At 40.1% G+C, this 27,488-nt stretch overlaps 1 long non-coding RNA gene across 1 annotated transcript; it reads right to left on the bottom strand.

The window, feature by feature from the left end:
* Positions 1-14,885: 14,885 nt before the first annotated feature.
* LOC311304329 lies at positions 14,886-27,223 on the bottom strand. Its single transcript, XR_014629909.1, has 5 exons — positions 27,083-27,223; positions 26,867-26,920; positions 24,475-24,745; positions 22,979-22,999; positions 14,886-15,127 (listed from the first exon to the last, which is right to left on the bottom strand). It is a non-coding gene; the product is annotated as an uncharacterized lncRNA (long non-coding RNA).
* Positions 27,224-27,488: the final 265 nt, after the last annotated feature.

Here is a 27,488-nt window from a genome sequence, read left to right as displayed (position 1 = left end):
GAATGGTCTCTGGGTTCAGATCGCCGCGTTGCGCGGGATGGGGAACCTGTATCAGAGAAGACGGGGCGGCGCGCGCGCCGCCGATGCTCGGACACGAGGGCAGAAGAACAGGGCTGGCCGACTGTGCAGACTTTAGTAGCTCGATCTCGGACGATGGAGCGTGAACTGCTGTCAAACAACCCAGGCGCGAGAGCGGCGTGGGGATTATGGTGTCTGAAAGTGGGCGCGCGTGCTCGTGAGCTGGCGCGGGATTTGCACTTATGACACGGCCAGTGTTTGGGGGCTTTATGAGGTTTGCAACCTGTCTGGCAGAGCGAGCAGTGGGCAGGTGTGAGCACAGGGCTGTGGGCACATTCCCTACACTTGATACTCGAGCGGAAAGTTTCCGCTTTAAGAGATAGCGCTCTGGACGCGTTGCCATGGGAACCTGGTCTGTGTGAGGCAGTGAGCACACGGGAGTGGGCACTTTTTCTACACTTAATACCCCTGCGGCTTGAGCCGTGGCAATTTGAGGTAACTGAGTGACAGAGCGAGCAGCGAGTAGTTGTGAGCACGGAAGTGTGGGCACATTTACTACATTTAGTACTCGAGCGGAGTGAGGCCGCTTTATGAGAGAGCGCTCTGGGCGCGTTACCATGGGGATTGTACTTGTGTGAGGCAGTGAGCACATGGGTGTGGGCACATTTTCTACACTTAAAGCACTTATACTCTTTTTGAGATTTATCTGGGTCGCCGTGAAAACGGCGTTTGTGTGCAGGCGAGCGAGTGTTAATACTGGCTCGTTGGCTGCGGTGTGTGCTGCTGCAGTAGCCTGAACATAGGGGACTGACAGAGCTGTGCGTTTTGATGGCGGTCCGGCCGTAGCGGGACTCAACCATCTTTTCCTCCTTGCGGATGCTAGGAGGACTTCGCGGGCTCGGGCTTCAACGCGATCTTGGGCCGCGGGCCCCGTGGGGGCGGCGGTCTGTGACGGCTGGTCGAGCGCGACCTGGGGCGATTGCCCTGGCGTCGCTGCGAAGCGCTGGGGGGCCTGGAAGAGCGCTGGTTAGAGCTGCGCACAGGAGGCTGCGTTTGAGGGCGGCCTGTGGCTGAGCTCGAACGGCGGGGCAGGAAGAGGTCCATCGCCTGCGACGCCTTCTGCACTTCAGAGAACCGATCCACAATTCCGCTGACCGCAGGGCCAAAGAGGCCGGTGGGCGAGAGTGGTGCGTTCAGAAACACAGCGCGCTCTGACTCACTCATGTCCGCGAGCGTCAACCATAGATGTCTGTCGATGACGGTGAGCGCGGCCATGGATCTGCCGATGGCTTGAGCAGCGGTCTTGGTAGCGCGAGATCCGTAGCGCTGCGCAGATCGGTAAAGGCAGACTGATCCGAGCCCTTCTCGTCCAGTTCACGGAGGAGGTCGGCCTGAAGGATCTGAAGGATAGCCATTGAGTGCAGGGCGGAAGCAGCCTGGCCGGAGGCGGCGAAAGCGCGGCCGGCGAGAGCTGAGGTGGTCCTGCAGGCTTTAGACGGCAGGGCAGACTTTGAGCGCCATCTAGCAGACGGCGGGCAAAGGTGCGTTGCCACAGCATCCTCAACGGCGGGGATGCCGTTATAGCCGTTCTCGGCGGCTCCGTCCACCTGGGAGAGAGCCGAGGAGACTGGCGGGCGGAGTCTGGTGGAGAACGGAGCGTTCCAGGACTTAGAGAGCTCGGCGTGGAGCTCAGGCAGGAAGGGTGCTGACCTAGAGGCAGGCGCAGGGCGGCGGCTAGGCAGAAAAAACCCGTCAAGGCGATTGGGCTCCGGCTCCTTAGGTGGGGACCAATCCAGTCCCATTCTCTCAACCGCTAAAGTGAGGAGGCGGAGAAGCTCTGCGTCAACACTAGCGCGGGTTCGAGAAGACTCCAGAGTCGAGGGGGCGGAGCGGTGAGAGCCCGACCACTCCTCGCTGTCGGACGCGAGCAGAGAGCAGCTGTCAGCGGCATCATCTGCATCGTCCCCCAGGGCGACGGCAGTGCGGGCAGCGGCCGGCCGCTGCGCGTCGGTGAAGGGTGGGGGGGAAGGAGAGAGCGAGGCTCGCGGGAGAGGTTCCGGCGAGCGCTCAGCTGTAGCGTCCAGTTCCGGCGGCCTTTGAGAGCGACGTTTCTTCTTTCGTGGCCCGGAAGAAGCGGCCGGAGAAGGTGGAGTTCCTTCAAAGTTAGCGAGTCGAGCCCGTAGGGTCGACATCGGTAACTCCTCACACTGTTCGCAGCCGCCCTCGGAGAGAGCGCGAACAGCGTGGTCAAAACCCAGGCAGAGAGCGCACAGCACGTGGCGGTCTCCGTCGCTGAGCGAGGCTCTGCACGAGCCACAGGATGTGCGAGGCATTTGAAACAACGCCTCGCGCTCTTTTAGATGCAAGTGTGTCGCGGCGGACACACAAACACACAAACACAGAGCAGAAAAGGATATATATGCCGGATGGCGCAGCAGGCAGGGAAGGCTGAAGGCGGCGAGCGGCCGGCGTCCTCAGGCTGAGATCCTCGGCGTGCTGGTCGCTGGATTCGACGGCGGCTTCCTCGGAGATCAGCGATGCGAAGAGCTTCGCTGAAGAGACAGAAATCAGCGAAGCAGCCTCTGTTCCTTGCTTATATACGCTAAGCCACACCCCTAATGACGGGCTGTGACGCACTAAGCGCGCCAAGCGCGCTCATTGGACGTGACGTCACGCGCAAGGCTCAGCCATAGGCTGCTGCAGTTGCCGCAGAGCAGCCAATGGGCACGCGACTCGCTTGCCCTAGGTCTGCAGGCTGCCGCACTGCGTTGACAAGTTTTAAAAAATTAGGATAATTTTTGGCTTCAGTATCTCGTGAAAGGAGACTTTCCCGCAGCGTAAGCTAGCTTACGCAATACGAGAGAACCTCTCGTAAGAGAACTATCCCTTTAATGTTTTCTAATGTGGTTATAATTGGTCATTGTTCTGTTTTATAAACATTTTCAATATTTTAAAGATTTATTGTTTTGAAAAAAATGTAATACAGAAAAGATAGATTAATTTGATCAAAAGTCACAGTAAAACAGTTTTAAATTGTTTAAAAAAAAATGTTTCAAATAAATGCTGCTCTTTTGAAAGTTCTATTCAAAAGAATACTGAAACCTGTATCATAGTTTCCACAAAAATATGAAGCCGTACAACTGATAATAATCATAAATGTTTCTTGAGAATCAAATCATCATATTATAATGAATTCTGAAGGATCATGTGACACTGAAGACTGAAGTAATGATGCTGAAAATTCAGCTTTGCATCACAGGAATAAATGACACACTATATATTTTTATATTTCTACATTTCACAATATAACTGTTTTTTAGGGTATGCTTGATCAAATGCAGGCTTAAGATGTGATCAGTAAAGTGTTTTTTTATGTGAAAGATATATTTGATGTGTCAATAAATGGTTTGCTACTCTTGTGAATTTTCTTATTATGAATATTAAATATTATCATGAATTCACGGTTGAAATTAGGCCTGAAAAAGACGTCTTTTCAACTCACTTTACAACCTAATTTAGACGCGATTGGGACGTCATTTTATTTCCGTCCTTTCAACGACCTGAAAAAGACGGCTTTTCACCTTTCACTTTTCAACCAAATTTTTACGTTTAGACGTCTGGCAATCAGGGGCGTATCTAGAGCATTTTCAGAGGGTGGGGTGGGGCACTGCCTCCAAACGGGGCCTCCAAAAAAAATAGCTAAATTCTACAGTATATTACGTAAATCCTATTGATTTTATTATTTTTTTAACTTGAATAAAGTTACTTGTAAACAAATGTAGTAATAAAGCACATTTTTGATTAATTTCGTTTTTTGTCATCCCTGTATATATCCATGAAGTTAAATTTGAGAGCCAGTGTTTATTATTTTTAGTGTTTTCATAAAACTAACAAGTTTATAAAATAAAAGCAATTTTAATAATGAGCAATTTTAAAAACCCAGAAGCAGAAACGATGTCAACTATTTTCTTTTAATTAGTTTGGCCATTACAATATACAGTAGTTTTATTTACAATCTCTTTCAAATAATAATAAATAAATTAAAAAAAAAAAATCCCCCCACTGTAATAATTCAAATGGTTTGGCCAAAACATCAGTGTTTCATTCAACATTTCTTTCAGATTAATTTACAAAAAAGCTGAGTCACACAGAGTTAAAGTTTTAGCACTGTAACAGTTCAAATGAAAACACCACAGTTTAAAAATAAAATATGGAACCATAACATTGTGCTCTGCTAATATATTAAAGAACAGTCTTTAGTTTAGAAACAATAAAAACAGTAGCAGAAAGAGAGGAAAACAGTCGAAAAAGAAAGAAGGCAGACCTCAACTAAAACAGCTGGATTCTTCTGTTTCGGTGGTGACTGGCAAACCGTCGAACAAAATCATCTAAGTCAAGACATTTGGCTCTCCTCACCTCAATGCTTAAGACTCCAAGATTACTGAGTCTGTCATCAGTCATGGATAGTGCGTAAATGTGTTTTTATGAGCTTAAGTGCAGAGAAGCTGCGCTCACAACTTGCACTGCTGACTGGTAAGGCCACAGGCACAGCTATGCAGCACAAACTAAAAAGCAGATAAAACACTTCTTTGAATGGCTCAAGGAAGATGGTAAACTCTAGGAGACTAGACAATTCAATTCCAGTCTGGAATTTCCTTTCTAACACCCTCCTCACTTGATGCAGTTCATGTTTTATGTCATCAGTATCACATTCATAAATCCTAGCAAAGCTAAAAATGGTCTCTTCATCCAAAAAGTTTCTGCTTTTAGGGTTCAGTGCTTGTATACCTTGCATTATACTGCAGTTTGACTTACTGAAACGCCTCTGCATCTCCCCACTCAGACAGTCCAGAATGGGGAAGAATATACCACTTCTGAACAGCTCCATGTCTCCTTCCTTACACCTCCGCTGTCCAACAGTGGATTCAACAATTGACCTGCTCAATCTAGAACAAATTTTTTGTGGTCTTTTCACCACAGTTTCTACTGCAACATTGCACTGCTTTCCAGTGTCTACAGTAGCCGTTTCTCAATATGTGTACTTGTCTGTACTTGTGTTCTTGTGGACTTGTGAAACGTCATCAGTCTCTGCCCAAGAGAGATGTGTTCTTGATCCGCCCCGTTTACCGAGGATGCATCAAGAGGTGACTTGTGCGGATTTGATACGGGCCCATAACCCAGAATTCAGTTCGAACCAAGTTCGCATCAATGGCGGAGGAGAAAACTCACAACTGTAAGTAATACATTTCGAAATACTATCGTTGTTGTATCACAAAATGTAGTTCTAAGAGTTTTGATGCCAGAATGTTGTTTAAACTTAAAAGCTACCGTCGAATTTTAAGGTTAGCAACTATTTGAAAATTTGCTCAGACGATTTCATTACGAGTTGAAAAATCCAGGCAATCCGGCGCTGGTGTAAGTAACCCTCGGCAAGTACGTCCTCCTAAAAAGTATAACGTTATGTAAAATATGGTGCTGCCTGTGTTGTTTCTGTAGTGGATAAACATTTGATCTATTGTGCTTTGGGTACCGTATATCTAATGGGCAATTGTTTTGCCTGAGGGAAAAGTTTCCTAACTAGCCTACTTATCAAACGCAAACCTTATTCTACAGTGCTCTTGTCGTTTTAAACAAATAGTTTGCTTGTCTTTATTTCAATTTTTTAACAAATTATTTTAGAATTTTATTATTTTTCATTAACTTAAATGAAGCATTCTTTTTTTATCAAGGGACTGCTGAGGAAACTCGGGCTTTGATAGAGTGGCGGGCGGCCAACGAAAGCCTTTTCACCGGGAGGCGCAATTCCTCCAAAAGTGGATGGGAGTGAGCATTGATTTTGAGTGCTTGTATAATTCCCTGTATGTCTGAAGGTTTGGAGCTAGATTTGCACAGTCTTCATCCATAAAAATGAATACGTTATTGAAGTGGAATCATGTCAATCTTTATGGTTTTGTTTTGCCTATAGGCATTTTGTTTCCACTTCTGGTTTGGCCATAACTGCCAAACAGGCCAAGAAAAAATGGAACAACCTAAAAGATAAATACAAGGTAATCTGCCTGTTTCTCTACTTTCTGTTACTGAAAGAGACTTACCAAGATGTGTGTTAAGACTTTCCGGTTATATATGAAACCTAACATAGATGCATTGGCCCTTACATTTTATCTTGTAAAATGTAGTTTACTCTGTTTAGCTGCTACATTGTTTACTCTGAGACTGTAAAAAGAATAGTTCACTACCAAATGAACATTCTGTCATTCACCCACCTGTCTTTTTTTTTTTTTTTGCTTTACACAAAGGAAGAATATTTGTAACCTAACAGTTCTGGGGCACCACTGACTTGTGTAATTTTTTGGTGCCTCAAACTGTTAGGTTACAAAAATTCTTAAGAATATCTTCCTTTGTGTAGAGCAAAAAAATACACATCAAAAATGTCTAAAAGTGTGGAACAACGTGAGGTGAGAACATGACAGCATTTTGCTTTATTTCAGGAGCTTAGGGACCCACCCACAGGAAAAAGGGTAGAGGCCGGTAGTGTGACTGCTGTCACCTGGATGCACTCCAGGGGCAGCACTCAATCACTCTGCCCGTAGTTGTTGCATCAAACCTGACTCAGACTGCCACTACAGGTGGCTCAGTCAGCACAAAAGCTTCTACCCCTTCTGTGGAAGCCAGGAGCAGCCAGCAGTCAAGAAAGAGGCGACGGGACAGCCAAACTCTTCCTGAGTTTCTAAAAGAACAGGCGGAGAGGGAAGAGGAGGTGGGAGAGGGCAGCAACAGCCAGAGCAGAGACATACTCTGTTTGAAAAACTTGTTAATAAATTCTAAATTAATGTTTTATTTAATGATAAATGATTTTATATAAATGATTTGAATAAAAAATGAATGTTTCAATTTCAACCCTGGCAAATCATTGTTGTAGCAACAGTGTATTCTTTATCTTTACAACAAAAACACAAATAATATAAAATAATATAAAATCCAATGTCTATAGTTGTAAACAATTATTTACAATCATGCAGTTAAATCTCATGAAGAACATATAAGAAAACGTATAAATTGATCTATCTTTATATCCATCTACTTGCACATTTATTCATATCTATCTTTCTAATTAATGTCATAGTTAAAGGAGTCATAATGTAGAAATTTCACTTTTCCACGAGAATCAATGTATGTTATGATTGCATAATGATTATACACTGGCCGGGAAGCCGATATTTAAAAGTGAAGCGTTTGTTTACCTCGGGGTTTGTAAAATAGGCCACATGCACGCGCACGAAAAAACGAGATTTTGATTTCTTCCCCTTCTTGACGTCAAGACGGGGGAGGATATACCAAATATGGACACCGCAAACCTATGCCGCAGGAAGCCCGCCCCTCTCCCCCTCTCCCCCTCAGATTCAGTTTAGTTGACTCGAGAAAGATGGAGAAATCGAGTGCACACCTGAGATGCTCTGTGGGTGACTGCCACAAACAACATGCAAATGTGTTTTATCTACCAAAAACGGACGAAACTATCAGGGAACAGTGGGTGAAATTCATTTTTAATGACGCTGTCCCAACAACTCTTTCAAGTGGCGTATCGTTAGGTGTGTGTGCTAAACATTTTACACCGGAATCTTTTACAAATTTGGGGCAGTATCAGGCGAACTTGGCCTCGAAGCTCCGTTTGGGAAAAGGTGCCATCCCAACCATCAGGGACTTGCCAGAAATTGAAAAGGTAAGACTGTGTTTTTATTGCTCTACTGTGGTTAACAAATAGCAGCTAACTGCTAATGCGGCTATTGTATGTAACGTTACCTTCGAGGTAAACACGGGGAATGGACTCTACGAATGCTAGCCACATCTTTCCACTTTGTTTTACACTAGCAGCTACAGTAGTGACGGTACAGGAGTCCATGCTCAGTGGCTAAAACTGTTTAAATGCAAGTATGAAAACAATATACCACTAAACATTATTAGCCAAACTCATGCAAAACATGCAGTTTGAAAATAGCTTTCAGTTAGTGGGGCTTCTGTAAGAATGTATCTGGCAATGGTGTATTTTTTCTTTTTTCTTTGGTTGTGATTACAATTTCACTAACAATAAGTACCGTCACATTTATTGAGCTATTGCAGTATTTTGTCTATGTTTTTGTACCGCTTGGAAGTAGTAAAATACATTCCTGCAACCAATCAACGCGCCCCTCATTTGCATTATTATAATGACCGTCCACGACAGCCAAAACATCGCATCAGATCTCGCGAGACAATAATGCCTTTAGAAATAAGGGTCTGAGGGGCTCTGTGTTGATTTTTTTTCCACTTTTCTTTTTTAGAAGTGCCTAAAATACTATAATAGAGCATTTGGGTATCCAAGGTAACACAACATTATGACTCCTTTAATGTTTTAACTGTTTATGTTCCTCTTTTAATGAACATGACAACATCTGGAAAGGTTTACTGTCTAGATGTAGCCATGTTCTATTAGACACGCAGGCAGTTCCTCGGGAGAAGAAAGCTGAGCAGCCAGACGTCCTCGGAGATGGTTCCCTGATCGGTCCCTCTCACCCACTGCTGCATTCTCACCATCCTCGCTGTCTTCTTGTCCTTGGCTCTCCTCCTCTTCCTCCTCTTCTTCCTCCTCCAAGAGATCACCTCCCATCACACAGATGTTGTGGAGGATACAACAGGCACCAATCACCTTTGGGGCGAACAGTGGCCTGATCTCCAGGGCCCGCAAGAAAATTGCACGCCAGGGAGTTTTTAACATCCCAAAGGTGCGCTCGATGATGTTCCGTGCTTGTGCATGATGCCTGTTGTATCGGGCTTCAACTTGGCCTGTTAATCAAAAGTCATGTAGAAAATGTGTGGTGTATTGCAAATTCATGACAGTAACAATTTGGTTTATCGTGTGTGTGTGTCTGTCTGACATAAAAAAGTGTTCTTACTTGCGACAGGCTGGCGGTGTGGGGTCATGATTGCAATAGGATGCTGCAGGCAAGGGTATCCACCATCTCCCAAAAGACAGTATCCAGCTGGTGGATACAGAGCCTGCTGGTACATTGGTGATCTGCGCAGCACAAGGGCATCGTGTACAGAGCCTGGATTGCCAATATACACATCTCTAAATGTGCCTTTGGCATCACAGGTGCCCTGTAGAATGATGGAAGGAAAGAACTTTCTATTTATGTATCTTTTGTGTGGCATTGCAGGAGGAACAATCCTGATGTGGCACCCGTCGATGGCACCAGCAGCACAGCGGAATGCCTCATGGCCAGCAAGGCGAGCAAAGCCACTCCCCACCTCATCCATTTCCTCTGCTTTTGGAAAATGAATAATTTTGTGGAGGATGCTCATCATCTCCTCCACAACTTTTTCCGCTTTCCGACCGGAGGAACCTTTTCACAGTTCCTAGAACTATTGGCTAAAGTACCCGGATGTCGGCGTGTTCGCACCGCAGGAACTAGGAACGATTTTAGTTCTAGGAACTCCATTTGGAGGAACTAATTTAGGTCCTACTTCAGAGTAGGGTCTAAACCAGCACTATAGGAACTACCCGTGACGTTAGTGTACGCTGATTGACCGAACGCACGCGGAACACCAGCACCCGCCATTTTTAAAACAGCTATAATGTAAACACACAGATTATAGCCTATATTTACTCCAGAAACTATCTATACAAACATGGAAAACAGTGATAGATGGGCCTCTAAACCTTTATGCTGAAGAGAAAATCCAACGCAACTTTGAGGGGACCAAGCCAAACATGATTATGGGTTTATCTGCCCAGCTAGCAACACTGGACATCAACCACACGGCGTAGGCTAATAACCTTTTTTTCATATACTGTCTACTTTCTATAACAGTTCTATCTAATAACATGTTAAACAGTACTGTTAGACAGATCGCTAACTAATAAACACAGAGAATGCGAGCATTGTTTGCTCTGGCGTTCTCAGCGCCGCCAAAATAAAGGTCTGTTGCGCCGTCAAAATAAAAGTCACCGTGCCTGCGTCACTCCCTTACCCCTCCTACCAGTTCGTATGGCCACTTGGCCAGTGCGAACGCAAACAGCAAAACCGAGTTTGGGGGAGAGTAGTTCATAGAACTGTTTAGAAGTGGACAGTTCCTATAACTAAGTTCCTATAACTACTTGGTCGGAAAGCGGCTATTGTGAACAGTCCTACAAACTGTTGAAAGTGGCATGCTGAAGTTATCAGAAGTGACCCTGTAGGACGCTCCACAGGCGAGCCAATAAACCGTAACAAGTACTTCAACTTCACGGCTCCATCCATGGGCTTTCTGACGGGGCAGCATCTGTACCAGCATGTTTATGCTGTTCCTGGAGAGCCTGAAAGCTGGCTTTAAATCCTCTCCAGAAAAAAACTTGACCAGGATAGGTACCTGGTCATTGATCTGTGAATACCTGCGAGTGGGACTTTGTTCCTGTTAAAATATATAGATAATATATAAATTAAGAATGTTTTTACTTGTTGTATTATGTATTTGTTATGTATTGCTTTTAAAAAAGTTTTTACGATATGTACTGTTGTTGCATTATGTATTTATTATATTTTTGGATTTTTTAAATGTTTTTACTATATTTAATGTATTTATTACTATAGCCTATTTATTCAGTTGTTTTAAGGATATTGTCTAAAATTAATAAAAATCTGCCAGAATTAAATTTCCCTCTAACATTTGCTCTTTTCTTCAAGTATTTGTTTATACTCAATTTCGGTTTCATTCATTTATTGATAAGCACTAGCACAACATTATTCCCAGAGTCTAAAAGGTGTAGCCTATATGATTATTATAGACATTAAATGTCCTGTTTGTGTTAATGCAGTGATATGATGTGCACCTAACTATATAAAGATGGTAAACAAACTTATCAACTTATTTGAGCACCACAAAGACAAATAAAAGGTGTGTGAAGTGTAAGCTAGTTAATTTAAATGTTATTAACTGTCAGACCTCTATTGTACTTGTCAGTTTATTTGGTACACTGAAAAACCTAATGTAGTCTCATGACATCCCTTCAATAGTTCCCATAACTTTTTGTGAGTTAGTACTTTATGTAGTCTGTTGATATAAGGTGCCTATATGATACATCATAATACATTTTTATTATTACTTTTTTATTTATCATTTGGATATACCTAACTAAGTCCACATAAGTATATGGGCAGTTTATGAAGAAAGAATAATTAGAAAAACGTACAAAGCTGGAGAGACATGCTAATATGGCACGTCTCTTCGCCATCCTCCGCTGCATCCTGGCTTTTCTTTGAAGGATTTGTCTTCTCCGTTCGGCAGCCTGCTCTTCAGCATCTTGATAAAGAATAGCAATTGCAATGGCAATCCTAAGCTGTTCCATTTTTGATTTACATCGATTTACACCTTTCAACTGTTTTTCCCACTTTTTTTTATTTAAATTGTAGCTGAGTGGGTTTATTGCTAGATTGTTCTTAATGAAAAGAGGCAGTTGTTTCCACATATTTTATTTTATTTTAAACGACGTAAATAGAATCACAGTAGGTAATGTTACCTGAACCACATATTAATGTTTAATAGTTTTTCAAATAAAAAAAAGAGGCAGTTGTTTAATATTATATTCAATTTAATTATAAATATAAAGTGAAAATAGTCAGAGTAGGTACATATTAGTTTAATACTAATATATTTAATATATATATAAAATAAAAAAAGAAGTTAATTCAAGTAAAGCATGCAGGCCTATTGCATGCTGAGTGACGCTGTCAAGTACGCTGCCGTTCCATTTGTAGAATGACTGGACTCGCGTCCTCCCGTCCTCGAGAGTTCGTTCTTCTGAGTCGAACTTGGCAAGTCCAAACTCGGAAGGACGGAAGTCCAGACTCTGCGAACTTGGTATTGAGAAACGGCTGTCGTCTTTCCAGATTTCATCAAAAGGGTGGGTGGTGATGAGTGCAGATTGCAGACAGGTGGCGATGACAGGTGAAGGTGATCAGTTCTCAGGAGGCATGGAACGAGTGGGCGGAGTGTGGAGGTCTGGTGCTGTCGATGGTGTTTCCGTGACACATATATTCAAACCTGATCTATGAAATATACATTCATACCTGATGTATGAAATATGATACTCAAAACACACACAGACACACACACGCACGCTCTATATAGATAGATAGATAGATAGATAGATAGATAGATAGATAGATAGATAGATAGATAGATAGATAGATAGATAGAAAATGCGCGTGTGTGTGTGTGTGTGTGTGTGTGTGTGTGTGTGTGTGTGTTTTGAGTATCATATTTCATACATCAGTTATGAATGAAGTTAGTCAGTCATAGATCAGGTTTGTATAGCTCATATATGCAATTCATTGATAATTGACAGATTAAAAGCCACCAAGTCTGTTGTGTCATATTTGTAATTTACATTAACATGAAAAAATGTAAGTAAATAAATAAATAAACATTAATACATGATGTATAATAATGAATGAATACTTTATATATACAAACATTAAAATCAACAATAAAAATGCAAAAAAAATAATGTATGATAATTAACATTAATATCTAATTTAATTAACATTAATTAATCAAGTATAATATTTAATGTATAATATATATTAAAAACATTAAAATAATGATGATAAATTATGTAATAATTAATGTAAATCACATATAGGCCTACAAACATTAAAATAATAAAAAAAAAGAAACAAAAGTCATGTTTTTAAAAATAAATCATGAAATTGTATTATTTGTGTCCTAATACGATGGAAAATAGCAGAAAATAGTCTTAAAATCAATTTTGGCCTCTTCCAGCAGCCATACCGTAAGTGCACAAATAGACGCGCCCACTGGACCGCGATGTTTGACAACCTAAAGAGATCATCCTGAACTCGCTAGCAAACTTACCGAATCTCACTAATTCACGTTTCAACGCCTCATTAGAAATGAAGTGCGGAATATTTGAAATAATGATTTTACTAGAAGGTGCATAAAGCGGAGTAACCTGCACAAGATTATCACGTATGACAATACCATTTTCAATCAACCTACAAGCAGTGTTTTTCTCTTTTACAAATACAACAACCGCTTTGTTCATTCGGGAGGCAAAAATAATACTTTCAAAACCTAACTCATCTCCCACTGCCACGAGAACGTCCTCTACCATAACACCGTCATCAGGTACACACACCATGCTGCAAAGATAGAGATGGCGTCTCAGGAGTTTGTTGTGCTCAAAAATTGACCACTTACTACCAAAATAAAAAACTGTCAGAACATGCAAAAGAGAAAAAAAAGTGAAAAGAAAAAGGAGAAAAAAAGAAAAAAGAAGAAAAAAGTTTTGCAGGACAGTTCTCACTCAACGCCACTCTCACCCCAAAACTCCCAGCATGCAGAGAGAGAGAGAGAGAGAGAGAGAGAGAAGAAGAAGAAGAAGAAGAAGAAGAAGAAGAAGAAAAAGAAGTGCTTCTTCTGTCAATTACCATAGCCACAATAGTGTTATTGAGCACCCACCGCTAGCCTTTTGTAACAAAGGATGTTATAAGAGAGTCAATTTAATTTGGTGTAATTGCCACTGGTACATACTCAAACAGATGAGTCTGTAAGTGGCCCTGGGCGTCTTACAATCTCAAGTGGCAATCCCTTTTTGTATTACTCATATTTCTTTCGTTTTTCAGAGTGGCGTTGATTCAAATGGGTTTTAAAATAGGATGTTCCTTCAAGAGAGCCACATATAATGGGCTTTTTTTTTTTTTTTTTTTGCACAGCTGAAACCCAGTCTCTATCTTTCCATTTGGATGAGTTTCTATTGTAAAGTATCAATAAAGCACATTTGAGTACTGGTGCAGCTTCCTCTGTAGATGTAGTAGCCTGGCAAGTCTCTGATGCTTCATCCTCATCCATGACTCCTAACTCCTAAAAAAAATACTAGTTGCTATGTAATATCCAATGCATTCAAAAAGCACTAACAACTATTTCTCTTTTTCTTTTGTTGCTTGATTAACATTAATGACAGACAGCACAGACCATCCAGTTTTCTGCTCAAGATAACTGATAGCCAATGGACCGGAAGTCATTTGTTTCCCATGGTGTGTCACACAAGGTCTACAGGTATATGTCATTTTTTTATCCGATTCAAGCTTTGGATGTGTTAATTTTTTTATTAACTTGTGCGACTATACACCGCATGTGACACACCGACCAGATGTGATGTATTCCAATGTATTTCAGTGTGTGTGATGTGAGATTAATAATACTTTTTTGTTTAACTTTATCAGAAACACTTGATTCATTTAAAAATGCATGATTATTGATCAAATAATAATAAATTATTAAATTAATATTAATATTTATTATTTTAATGCTGTTTGCATTATTTCCTTTGCAAACTTATTGGAGGTAATTTGTCCTATATGCATAGCTCTTTAATGTTTGCATTAGTGTAGGCTAGTCATCATCCCACCATGGTGAATAAAAGCTCTTGCTATTGCATTCATTTGAAAATGAATTAATTACTGGAGGAGCAAATAGAAATATTGATAGTTAGTGTGGGTAAAATACTACCTGGCTTGGAGGAGACAACTCAACGCAAGGATCCTCGTTTAGTGCAGAAGATGCGCTTTTAACAGGGATTATTGGCGAGACAGCGAGAATGAACTTCTCTTCTCATGCTAGTGCGAATGGTCATAATGAAAGATCATTTGCGCCTGCCACTAGGTGGCGAATTCATACAGTCTGAAAGTATATTGTGTGCAGTGAAAAGTTGGATTTACATTCATTTGAGACATGACCGACGGTGTTTACGTGAATATTCTCCAAGGCGGGAATTTTGACACAATTTTTAGTTTCTGGCAGTTCTACCAGAAAGACTCGGGAGATAAATTGATATAACAAGCGTATATTTATTAACAACCCAGCAAGCATACATTTATAAAGTTCTTTGGCGTAGACCCCATCCTTAGCGCGCAATGCGAGGGTAGCAGAAGCTGTATATCCTGCCTGAAGACGAAGGCACGGGCGCAGCCGACCCCCTGAAGATAAGTGGAGGAATAATTCCACCGGGACGGAGCCCACCCCCAAAGAACTGTAAGAAAACAAACCCAACCAGTCGTGCATCCTGCAGTTCCTGAAACGAGAGAGAAAAGTAAGTTAAAAATAAGCGTGATAAAAGCAAAAAAAAAAAACATAGAGACAAGGTCCTATGGACCACACATAGAAGCCATAGCGCAAGGTCGTGATGACCACATAGAGACGAGGCCGCTTGACCACGATGAGCCGCACATAAAAGCCGTTGAGGCGCCAGGTCATGATAGACCACATAAACACAAAGTCATGCTTGACCACGAGGCCGTGATAGACCACAAATAAGCAAGGCCGCAATGGACCAACATACATCAATGGGCACACACAGACAAGCCACAATGGCCACACGGCCATGATAGACCACATATAAGCAGGGCCACGATGGCCACGAGACCGCGATGGGCCACACACAAGACAGGCCACGATAGGCCACTCGGCCATTGGACCACATAAAACCAAGGCCGCGAAGGACCACAAGGCCATGATGGCCGCATATAGGACAAGGCCACAGTAGGCCACACGGCCATGGGAGACCACAGAGACGAGACCGCTTAGGAGCCACAACGGCCGCTAATGCCACACAAAGACGAAACCTTTAAGACAAGGCTACTAAGCCACACAGAACCGAGGCCACGATGGACCACAGACCACAGAAAAATTTCTGCTATGTCGAATTTTGTCCAAAACCTACTTTTGCGAACTAGTCCCTGGTTTTTCGCCCGATCGGAACCAAACCAGTGCAGTACAATTCTCTGGACTCCCTAGATTAATAACTATCAATAAAACTTACTGCATTTGAATGCTTATGTGCTTAAAGGCCTTAAATGCTTGAACCCCGATAAATTCTGCTTGCAGCTTTAATTAGGGGTTCAAGCACGAAGTGCTGAAACCCTATTGTAATTGTACTGATTTTTATTATTATTATTTTCCCCTAAAACGCATCGTGCAGACCAAACCGTAAGGCCTGGACACTTGAAAGTTGGCCAGATGGTAGTCCTCAATTTGGGGAGAACCTATCAAAGTATGACCCCGATTGGCCAATAGGTGGCGCTACAGCAAGCAAAAGTATGAAATTGCCCATAACTCCTAGACCAGGGATAGGCAACTCCGGTCCTGGAGGGCCACTGTCCTGCAGAGTTTAGCTTCAGCCCTGATAAAAACTCACCTGCCTGTATCTATCTAGTAATCCTGAAAACATTGATTGCCTTGTTCAGGTGTGTTTAATTAGGGTTGGAGCTAAACTCTGCAGGACAGTGGCCCTCCAGGACCGGAGTTGCCTATCCCTGTCCTAGACGGTTTGTCCTAGACTCAAGTGTCTTATATCACTCTGATCTTTGGCTCAAGGGTTAGGGTTAGGGTTAGGGTTAGGGTACATATCTCCGATTTCAATTCCGGCAGCAAAACTTTTCTGCCATCTTGCATTTTGTCTGCTGATTGAGTGACCCACGTGGCCCCATAAGCCCCGTTCACACAGCCAGCGATTTTGACGCTGTATGTCGCTAGTCTCATACTGTGAAGTCGCCTGTGGGCGTTCGTAGTGCTGTCGCTCTAATGTTATTGGTAGACCGCTCGTCTGGCCACATCTATACAAAACACCATCACAAGTGATACAACTATATTATTTTAATTTGACTAGGAATTAGGCTCAAAAGAAACAGTATGCTGTTGGGAGAGTGTTTCTATATTACCACACAGCAGTGTTCAGTGGATTAAATCATTTGTACTAGATTAACGATCAATCAATCTACAAATTAAACTCACTCATATTGTCATAAATTACTAAAACGTCATCCGAATTTGACAAATAATCAATTTTCTTGTCCCTAATAGTCAACATAATGCAGGGGAAACTGTAAAATGAACTGCAGCAGTGCTAAACTTGAATCATAAAACTACAACACTTGAACTATAAATATATGAATTAAACTCTTTTTCTTTTCCATGCATCGTTTTATTATATCCATGTTTGTGGTTAGTTACAGTCAAATCATATAAACAGTGAAATCGCCCTTGAACTATTCTGTCTTGCCTGCACTGCACTCGAGACGGTGACAGGAGCTGAGCTCCACTGAAAGGCTTCTTTCCTATTGGATGTCGCTAGCGAAAATCGCTTCTCATTTGCATAAAGTTAAAATTTCTCAACTGTGATGTAGATTACCTACATATTAAACTTTTTTAAAATGAGACTATAAATCGAGGGGATGGGGCGCCTACAAAACCTCTCAGCACCGGGGCCTAACATTGCGTTAAGGCGGCTCTGACTTTACCTCAGAGCGTCCGTTAACTGAATGAAGAGAGAATATCACCTGAAAATCCGATAACATCAGCACTTTTCATCCACGCACCTGATTTCTGTAAATGAATGTAAAACTAAATGTATATTGCTGCATAGGGTGAAGTCAATCTATACATTAACGACGATTTGAGACGAATAAATGTAAATTTACTATAAAACTATGTAAATGGCGCACTGTGGCGCGGCAGGATTTTGAACAAGGTCCTGAGCCGTACCCGGCGCCGCGGGCAGACGCCGCCGGTGTGTGTGTACACTCATAGAGAATAATGTGTTCAAATTTTAAAAACGTGGCGCTGCGCTTCTCGTCAGGTGTGCGACCTCCTTTAAAGTATGTATTACATTTAACATTATAAAATGATCATAAAACCATCTTGTGATACCAAATATATATATTACGGTGGCCGAGAGAGCTCAACGCGCTGCAACTGAAGAAAACACATGCAAATTAAAGAAAACATCTTCATCAGTTTCACAACACATGTGTGCTCCAAATACTCACAACACAACCAAATACAGAAACGCGCTGCAAAAGTTCACAACACAAACAAATACAGAAACGCTCTGCAAATAGAACAGAACACAACGGAAATGTTTCCGGGGAACCCAATAAGTGACAGACCCGGCTGGGACGTGCTTACCATAGATATATATATAAACACTAGATACCTCGTACGCGCTGTTGGCCAATGGAGGTCGACGTCCGCACACGGCGGCCATCTTGCGACAGGGTGCTCGCTCACTCGTTTAATGGTGCATGTACTTTAAAATAACCATAACTTGCTCAATTTTCTACCGATTTTCAAACGGTTTGGTTTGTTATAAACGTCAGAGATGTAGTTACGACACTGCAGTGCATACATATGAAAAATTATAACATGCATGTTCAAGCATTCGGAATTATAGCCATGTTAATAACGTTTGTAAGAAACCAAACCGTTTGTAAATCCGTCGAGATTTCATCGAGATATGAGGATTTGTGTACGTGCTGATCATTCACCTTAATGCACAGAGCACTGCCGTAAGATGGCCGAACGGTGATGCCGGAAGTGACTGCGCCATAAGACATCTAGCGTTTATATATGATATCTATGGTGCTTACATTAGATGCATTATGGCGCAGTCACTTCCGGCATAATCGTTCGGCCATCTTGTGACAGTGCTCTGTGCATTAAGGTGAATGATCAGCACGCACACAAATCCTCTTATCTCGCTGAAATCTTGACGGATTTACAAACGGTTTGGTTTCTTACAAACGTTATTAACATGGCTATAATTCCGAATGCTTGAACATGCATGTTATAATTTTTCATATTTTTCATGCGCACGAGACATCTAGCCTTTATATATGATATCTATGGTGCTTACAGCCATAGACATATATATTAATATCTATGCTTACAGCTGTCTACTTTTATTATTATTTAATTTTTTTGCAAAATATACAGAGATGACACGTTTATGACATACAACTTTGTATACAATATACAAAATGTATTTACAATATGTTCAATGTCATAAGAATACTAAAAAGAACAATGAGCTGAAGACTAAAATAAATTAATAAATAAATAAAAGATAGAGAAAAAGAACACGAGGGAAAGACATTAATCTATACATCAGTTACATTGTACACATTTTGTCATGTTATGTTAAAATAAGTTTCATAAGAAATGTTAGAATGCAGCTAGGGTCCAAATATGAGACGGCAAGTTTTAAAGTTGAGACACTAACACACAGATATAACGCATATTTTAAAAACTTTGTTGTATAAAATGTATATTTATTTGCAACAGTTATGTTAACAGCAATAATACTATATTTCTGGTAAGAACAGCTATTCAGCTGATGGATACGAGCTGCGTTGTCATGGGAACATCCCAGGTGAAAATAAAGAGGAAATTACGTTGTCTTTCGTTGCTCCCTTCATCAACATAATGGCACACAAGTGCCCCGCTCCCTCCAAAGTGCCCACTTCAAGGGCTCTGCCGTCTGCCCTTTTAAGAGAGTAGGGTTAATGACATGCCCCCACGGAATATTTTTTTAAAAAATAATACAAAAACAAGAACACAAAAACAAAAACAAATACAAAATATATAATTCAAAACTCATCGGCTTAGGCCCCGTCCACACTACTGCGTTTTCGTTTAGAAACGGAGAATTAAAACGAATACGATCTCCGTCCACACCAGCGTTTTAGCTGCGTATTAGAATTGATCTCCGTCTACATTAAAACGACTGAAAACGCGGATCACGTGACCATTCACCAACACTGGGCATGCGCGAGCCGGTGTAAACACAACTTCATTGATAAAATTATCCCACCATGCGCTGGTTCTTCCCGGGTTAACCCAAAACCGACGCTCCATGTAGGCTACACGGTCGATACCGGGTATTGTCAAACGTAAACTATTTTAGTTGCACACGGGAATTGTCACATTGTCACTATTTTACCGGGAATTAATTGTCACAGATCGCTCGAATAATAGCTTGCCTCCGGCGCATGTAGGCAGTTAGCATTGTAAAATGCAGAATTTACTTGCACAACAGCTGCTAGAAAAGATATAGCCTACTACGCCATGACTGATGACACCCAATCATAGTGCCGAGTGTGAGCCTCTATTACGTCATCGTTTCTAAAGTCCTCCGTTTTGACCCGTCCACACTAAAACGCCCTCCGGAGATTCAAAACGAAAAACGGGTCGGCAGCGTTTCTAAACTTCTCCGTTTTGGGTCTCCGTTTTTGCCGTTTTAGTGTGGACGGGAGGTGCAAACGTAGCAAAAGTTCTCCGTTTTCAAACGAAAACGCAGTAGTGTGGACGGGGCCTTAGACTGCATTTGAAGAAAAATAAACACAAGTTTTCTGTAGCCTTGTGCGAACTTATGCACTAGAATTAGACTTCTCGAATGTTCTTTCCAGTGCAAAAAATAATATTTTTTATTTAATTAGACAACATTTTAAGGAAGTGTAGTGCAAATATCTTTATATAATTATACTTCCATTATAGTTAATTTTCTTTCCAGTGCAAAACAATAATACATTAAAAAACAGCTAATAAAGAAAATATAAAATATTGCACTCAAATACTGCATTCAAGCAACACAACACCTGTATATTTTTGTGCTCTCTTCTTTTTCGCCGGCTGCTCGGAGGTAAGAGTCATTTTTACATTTCCCGCTGTTGTCACTTGTCGTCATCGTTGCTACGATACGTGACTCACAATGACTGAAACGACCAATTAAAAGGGCATTCTCTGATGACGTTCCAAGATGTTAAAAACACTACGCTGATCATAGACAAACAGCGGGAGAAATTAGTATCTACCGCACCGTCGGGTTTTTTTTCCTTATCATAGCCTACAAATGTCTTCGTTCATAGTCTGATATGTGTCTGTCATGGATTTGCACTGAATTGATTCTAAAAAATACGGAACAAAGTGCGTTCCGTATCAGTTCAATACGGAACAAGACTTGTATGTGTCAAATACGGGACGATTCCGTATGATACGGAACGGTTGGCAACCATATTTGGAGCACACATGTTGTGAAACTGATGAAGATGTTTTCTTAATTTGCGGGTGTTTTTTCTATTTGCATGTGTTTTCTTCAGTTGCAGCGCGTTGAGCTCTCTCGGCCACCGTAATATATATATATTTGATAGCACAAGACGGTTTTATGATCATTTTATAATGTTAAATGTAATACATAGCCTACTTTAAATAAATTAAATTGATTTATATAACCCTTTAACTGTCACCCCCCAGTTAAACAAAGTTAAAGTTTAAACATCCATCAGATTTCTGTTGTCTTTTATTCTTTTTTCTTTACAAAAATGAATTTGTGGTTCCTAACGAATTCCTAGTATAGGTTTCAGCATTTACATTTTACAAGGGAAATTTGAAGTCAAAATGTCTGTGTCTCAATATTATTAATTGCCATCAAATTACTGACAATAGCAAGTTTGTTTATTTGCTTTTTATAGCAACCATCTTCATGGGAAGACTTCAGGTGATTTATCAAGTAGCTCATTATGAAGTCAGTATATAATATTTCGAGAATAATGTACAGTATTTTGATAAGAAAGTGCAATTTAAGTTTCGCCCATGTTATATATGATTATATAAGCTTGTAAGTTTGAAACAAAAGCATGTACCTAGCACTTAATAAAATAAAGACTTTTAAATGTTTTATACATCAATAATCTCATATATGCTGTCACTATGTGGTAACTCTCTGTGAAAACTTATTTAATGATAAGATGACTTCTTTTTTTTAACAGTTTAAATCCTGTGAAAAGTATGACTTTTTCTTCAAACAAACTTTTGCCATTCCAATTAATGAAATGTCTTATTTTTCATCTTTACAATAATAACAGCATTACATCTTGTAATGTTTAATTGTAATGCATGTATTTCAATGCCTTTCAGAATAGATGAAGAGCTCCATCTGTTTATTCAACAGTATAATAACTGCCAAAACAAAATGAAAAATTACAGTTTTATGCAAAGCAAACGCATAATCCACATTAAACAGCGGCACATAAGCACTAGGGTTGAGGGGAAAAAAATGATTCTTAGATGCATCACAATGCGATCATCAACAATTCTGCATCAAATCACAAATATCAAAAATAGATTTTCTAAATGTTAATTGATAACATAATGTTGACTGAACGCAAAGGCGCCTGGATAGTCTGTGACATGCAGATATGCACATAACAAAGACACATAATGGTTGAGCGAGAAATCTGACCGGCGCCATTTGCTCGAACTAAGAACAGGTTTACTCATGGGCCCATCTCAAACATGCGAGATTGTTATTACACAGTGCTGGGGGATCCAGAGAGAAGTGTTTGAATCTGAATTCACTGCAGAATTAATAACATCCAACAAGATCCAATTAGAACGAAGCATTCAAATTTGGCGTACAATGTTATAAACCACACATAGATTCAAACAGCTCTCACGTGAAAACCAGGACAACCTTAAAAGCTTTCACCCAACTCAAAAAAGCAAAGCAAATTACAAACTCTATCGCAACATTTATTGGCAAATCAATTCCATTTAATTAATAAAATATATTGAAAGTAAAATCATTATGGATCATTACAAATACTTTGCTTTAAAAGTACTAGGTAGTCACACAGTGTGAAAAAAGAAAATCTTTATGGAAAAAAAGATGTATTGAGAATCATTTTATCACTGCAGCCTTCTAAATCGTAATCCGATTTAATTGTGAGGTGCTTATAAGCACCTGACAGAGGAAGCCATGTAAAACTTTATGTTAATGCATTAGTTAAGCTAGAAATAAACTTTCCTCATGTTTTGTTCAACTTGGATCACGCATGTTTACAAAAGCAGCTCACTCTGTTTCCTCTGCTATTTTTAAATTCATTTTGTACATAGAAATGCATTATTCAGAGCTGTAATTTGACAATAGTTTTCCGTGCGCAGATTGCACAGACAACTAATCAATAATGACGTTTGTTGTTGATAATTGCAGCCATAAGAATAATACTGTGAAACATTCACAACTTTACCCAAATGTTTCCTTATATTGTACACTATTGACTATATTTGATCAAAAAAAGTAACATCTTACCTTAAATCAGGTTTCAGTTTTCTGAAACATAAAAGTAAAAAAAAAAAAAAAAAAGATTATAAAACAAAAGCAATTGCATTTTACTAAAATATCATATATAGACTAAAATATAAAGATAATAATTAATTGCATAGACATAGGGATGTTTTAATAACCAATAGTTCAATACTAGATCAGTAATTACATCTAAAATACAGACAGTACTGTAGACTACAGTACCATGAGTACCAATGGTATTGAACATTTATGCACTATAGCATCATGTAGGTTAAACTCAAATACATTTTCAGAGTGCATAATTTCTGTAAGACATAATTTCACCAACAGTGTGATTCAGTAGTACATTGTCTTCTCTCTCTCTATCTCTTTCTCAAAATTCACAAATGGCTTCATAGTATCCACATGATTTTAAAGCACATCATTTAATATCATGCCAATTTATAAATGTGAGCAATTTTAAACTAATGTACTTGCAAGTTCTCAGAGACAGTCTTCAGTGAATGAGCACTCAACCAAAGTGCACACACAGTGTATTACAAACCTTTTTTTCCTCTGTGGTCTCAAATACTTTTTTGGTATCAGTCAGTCCCTCCAGGATTTCACGATTTTTCTGTGTGATTTTTGCGATCAAAATGACTGATTTTGTGGTGGTAATTTCTAGAAATTTGTGGAAAAAAATTGTGATTTTTATATTTTATAATTAGGACATCACATTTACCATAATAGTATTATGTCAGATGCACAATAGTCATACAAGACACAGATCACAAACAAAATGCATAAAGCTTGTTTATTTTGGTCTAATCAAATTCTCATCAAATTAACTTTTAAAACAACCTATGGGCAATTGTTCTACCTGACCTATGTAAATATTAACAGCAGGTGTAGTAATTTATACTGTAGAACTGTGTGTAAATCCTGAGTTGAGGGGTCCTGAGCAGTAGGCAGTTACTTATAGTGCGGCGTTTTGCATGGCCTCCCCACTGCGTATAGCTACACAATATGAAGTGACCGTTCGAAAGGGAACTACTCGGTTACTATCGTAACCTCAGTTCCCTGCATAGACTCGTTCGTTCATTCATTTGTTCGTTCGTTCGTTCGGTTCCCTGAGAGGCCGCGCCCCCTTGGCGGGCTCTGACGTGTAATGGCGTGATGCTAGCTCATTGGCGCACACGTCTGAGGCGCCCGCGCCATTGGATGTGCAGTTGCCGCAGCACAGCCAATGAGTGAGCCTCTTGGGCTTCTATAGAGCTGGTAAGTCCCGCCCCTTCCGTAAAACCCCACTGACTGGACCTCTAGGTTGAAAAATAGTCAATGCAAGTGAATGGGAGAAAATAATTATTTTCTGGTCCCGTTTGAATTGTGCCATGAATGTGAACATATGTTGTCTGTGATTTTTTTATATAATCTTTCATGTTACGAGTTTGACAGTATATGGTATGATTCTTCGGCAGTTGTGGAAAAGACATAACGAGGAAGACTACATGTCGACTTACCCGTGGTTTTCGCCAACCTCAACGATTTTGTCCTCTCCCTGAAAGAAGGCGGTGAAGTGCACCAAAGACACAAGGCTTGTTCGACTTCATGCAGCTCTGCGCAGACCGATCGGCATACTCAATGTTGAAGATGAAGTGTATTGCCATCAGAACAACAAGAGCCATGGTCAGATCATACACTTCACAGACCTTCTCCGTCAATATTTCTAGGAGAGACTCTTCAACCAAGGCACGTCCCTTTATGTACAGCACAGGGTTAGGTACAGGGTTCCTAAACAGAGAAAGGATAATGCTATATAAGGTATAATGATATATAGCAGTTAAAATACCATTTATGATTATAATTTTTTTCAAACATGTTCAAAAAGTTAAAAAAAGATTTGGTCATTAAGAAATCTGTGACTTTGTGACATCATAACTGGTGAAATTAGCTGAATATTAGGATGTTCTAGTCTAAATATAGTCATAAAACTAATTATGAATGTTTTGGTTGCAAGAATACTATTAGAAGTGGATCTCAGTGGGAAAATGTAATTATACATTTAAATTATACACAGATTTATAGGACACCATTAAAGGAAAAGTTCCCCCAAAATGCTCTCATCATTTACTCCCTCGACGTTGCTGCTGCTGAATCTCGAGGGAACCAGGGTGTGGGGTTTTGACGTCATACCTGCACCACTATACACTCCAAAAACTTGATTAAATTAAAGAAAACTTTTCCACGAAAATGAATTACATTTTTTCAATTTAACTGCCAGTCAGGATGCTCTCCATCTCACATTTGCTTTATCACGCACACACAAAGTATCTATCTCTCTCCCTCTCCCTCTCCCTCTCCCTCTCCCTCTCCCTCTCCCTCTCCGGCATCATGGCATGCGTGCGCTACACGGTTTGGAGCACAGTCTCTGTCTCGCATTCGCGCTCTTGCTCGCTCGCTCTAGATTCCGGTAGATTTTAACTAATTTGCGGGCATCAGGGAGCCGCTATCAATATGCGGGAGACTCCCGGAACTTTCGGGAGACTGGGGATGTCTGCGTGGTGTTTTCAGCGTTTCACTATATTGAGACATGATGTAGGCAACACATGTGCACTTCATCGCAGAGCTGCTATGAGAGTCACTTCACGAGAATTTCACCATTTCATTTGATAAAATGATCGTCATTTATTCGTATCATATACAGACAGAAACTGTAAAGATTTACGACAACCTGTCAAAATAAAAGTTCGGTATAACTTAAGAAATTATAACATAAATATATTAGCCTACTATTGCACAGTAGAGTATACTTCAAGTAAGTCTAATAATAATAATAGTTTATTAAAACACACAGAAACTCAAATGTCTACAACCCACTAAAATAAAAGTTTGGTCTAACTCAAAGAAATTATGAAAGAAATTGCACAGTAAAATGTGCTTTAAAATAATAATAATAATAATAATAATGAAATCTATTAGAACATTATTTTAAAGGAATATCACAGGATCACAGTATACTCACTACAAAAAAGTGAGTATACTGAGTCAGGGGCGCCACCAGGAATTTTGGGCCCCATGACAAAAAAAAAATCAAATTGGGCCCCCTCTGCGCAGCTGTTGGTACCACATCTCTAGGACCTAACTGTCCCATCAAAAGCTTTACATAACTCTAATCAAAGGCTTGCAACTGTCTTGCTTCTTGTAGTTCAATACTAGTACTAGCACAATATTTACTGCTGTGATTTGTAAATGCAAGTCTGCATACAGTATGCAGTTCACTATTTGATGCAAGATTAAAAGCCACCATAAAAATGTCCTTAAGGCAATCCTTTACAGTCTCAATGTATTTTTATTGTAAAATTAATGACAGATAAAAAAATAAAAAATTTTTTTTTACCTTTTTTATTAAAATAAATTAACATCATCATCTCAAAACAATGAAAACAGCAGATTTTTTAACTTAACTGCACATATATGCCAACAGCAAAATAAAGTTGACGTGTAAAACAGAATTTCCACATCAGGGTTATTATAGTGCTACAAAACAGATCAAGTGATCACTAAATCAATAGGTTTTGAGGTTTGGAATGATGGGAATAATAAAGTCTGTATATATAGATGTCATTTAATGGCCAAAATTCAGTCTAAATGAACGCATCAAACTGGATTAAAATATTGTCTGTAACTTACATTCAGGTTGAGGTAAGCTACTCATTGTTTCTAACTGCATCCAGTACAGACAGGAGGTTTTTCTTTTTTTTTTTTTGTCATAATGTTCATTATGTGAGAAAATATTTTTTTGTTTGATTTCTGTCATTAATAAATATTTCATTTACTTTTTTGTTATGGTAAAAAGAGCAAGAGAGACAGGCAACTGGAATGATGGTAAGTCATTAACACAATGTTGCTCACCTTCACTGGGACAGGGGTGCAGACTGGGAGCCGACTCATCTGTTGTTAAGTCTGCTAAAAGGGGCATGAACAATGATTTAATATGATTATCTAAACGTTACCCTGCACTGATTAAATGTTGATGAAATGTATAGGCTAACACTAGCCTGCAGTTAGCTAGCTTATTTCACCATTGACAACAGGTTAATACCACTCACAGACTTAAAGGCTACTCACCTTTCTTTGGGAAAAACTGGGTTACAGATTGACATCCTTTCTTTTGTTTTCCCTCTCTCTCTTTTTTCTCTTTCCTTTTTTGAAAAGCAGATTTTCTTTTAGTATGCAACATTGTGGTCTCTGTGTTTCTGGCGCATCGCCTGTCTGTCTGTCTGTCTGTAACTGAACACAGTGCAAGCTAAGGCAGGACCGGCAGGACCAAACCATTTCATGCAGATACAAGGGGGTTTGGACAATATAAATGTTTATTGTTTGGCCAATGGGGATATTTAACTTTTATTGCCAAAATAAGTAAAATCAAAAGACATCATTCATTTTATTATTATTTGAAATATACTCAATGATGATGGTTTATATAGTGTATAATATAATACAACATTTAAATTAGTTTTTACTTATTTGTCAG

This window comes from Rutilus rutilus (assembly GCF_951802725.1).
Source record: "Rutilus rutilus genome assembly, chromosome: 14".
NCBI classification, from domain to species: domain Eukaryota; kingdom Metazoa; phylum Chordata; class Actinopteri; order Cypriniformes; family Leuciscidae; genus Rutilus; species Rutilus rutilus.
The sequence above is the reverse complement of the archived record's forward strand: the minus strand, read 5'-3'. Positions and strand labels throughout refer to the sequence as shown.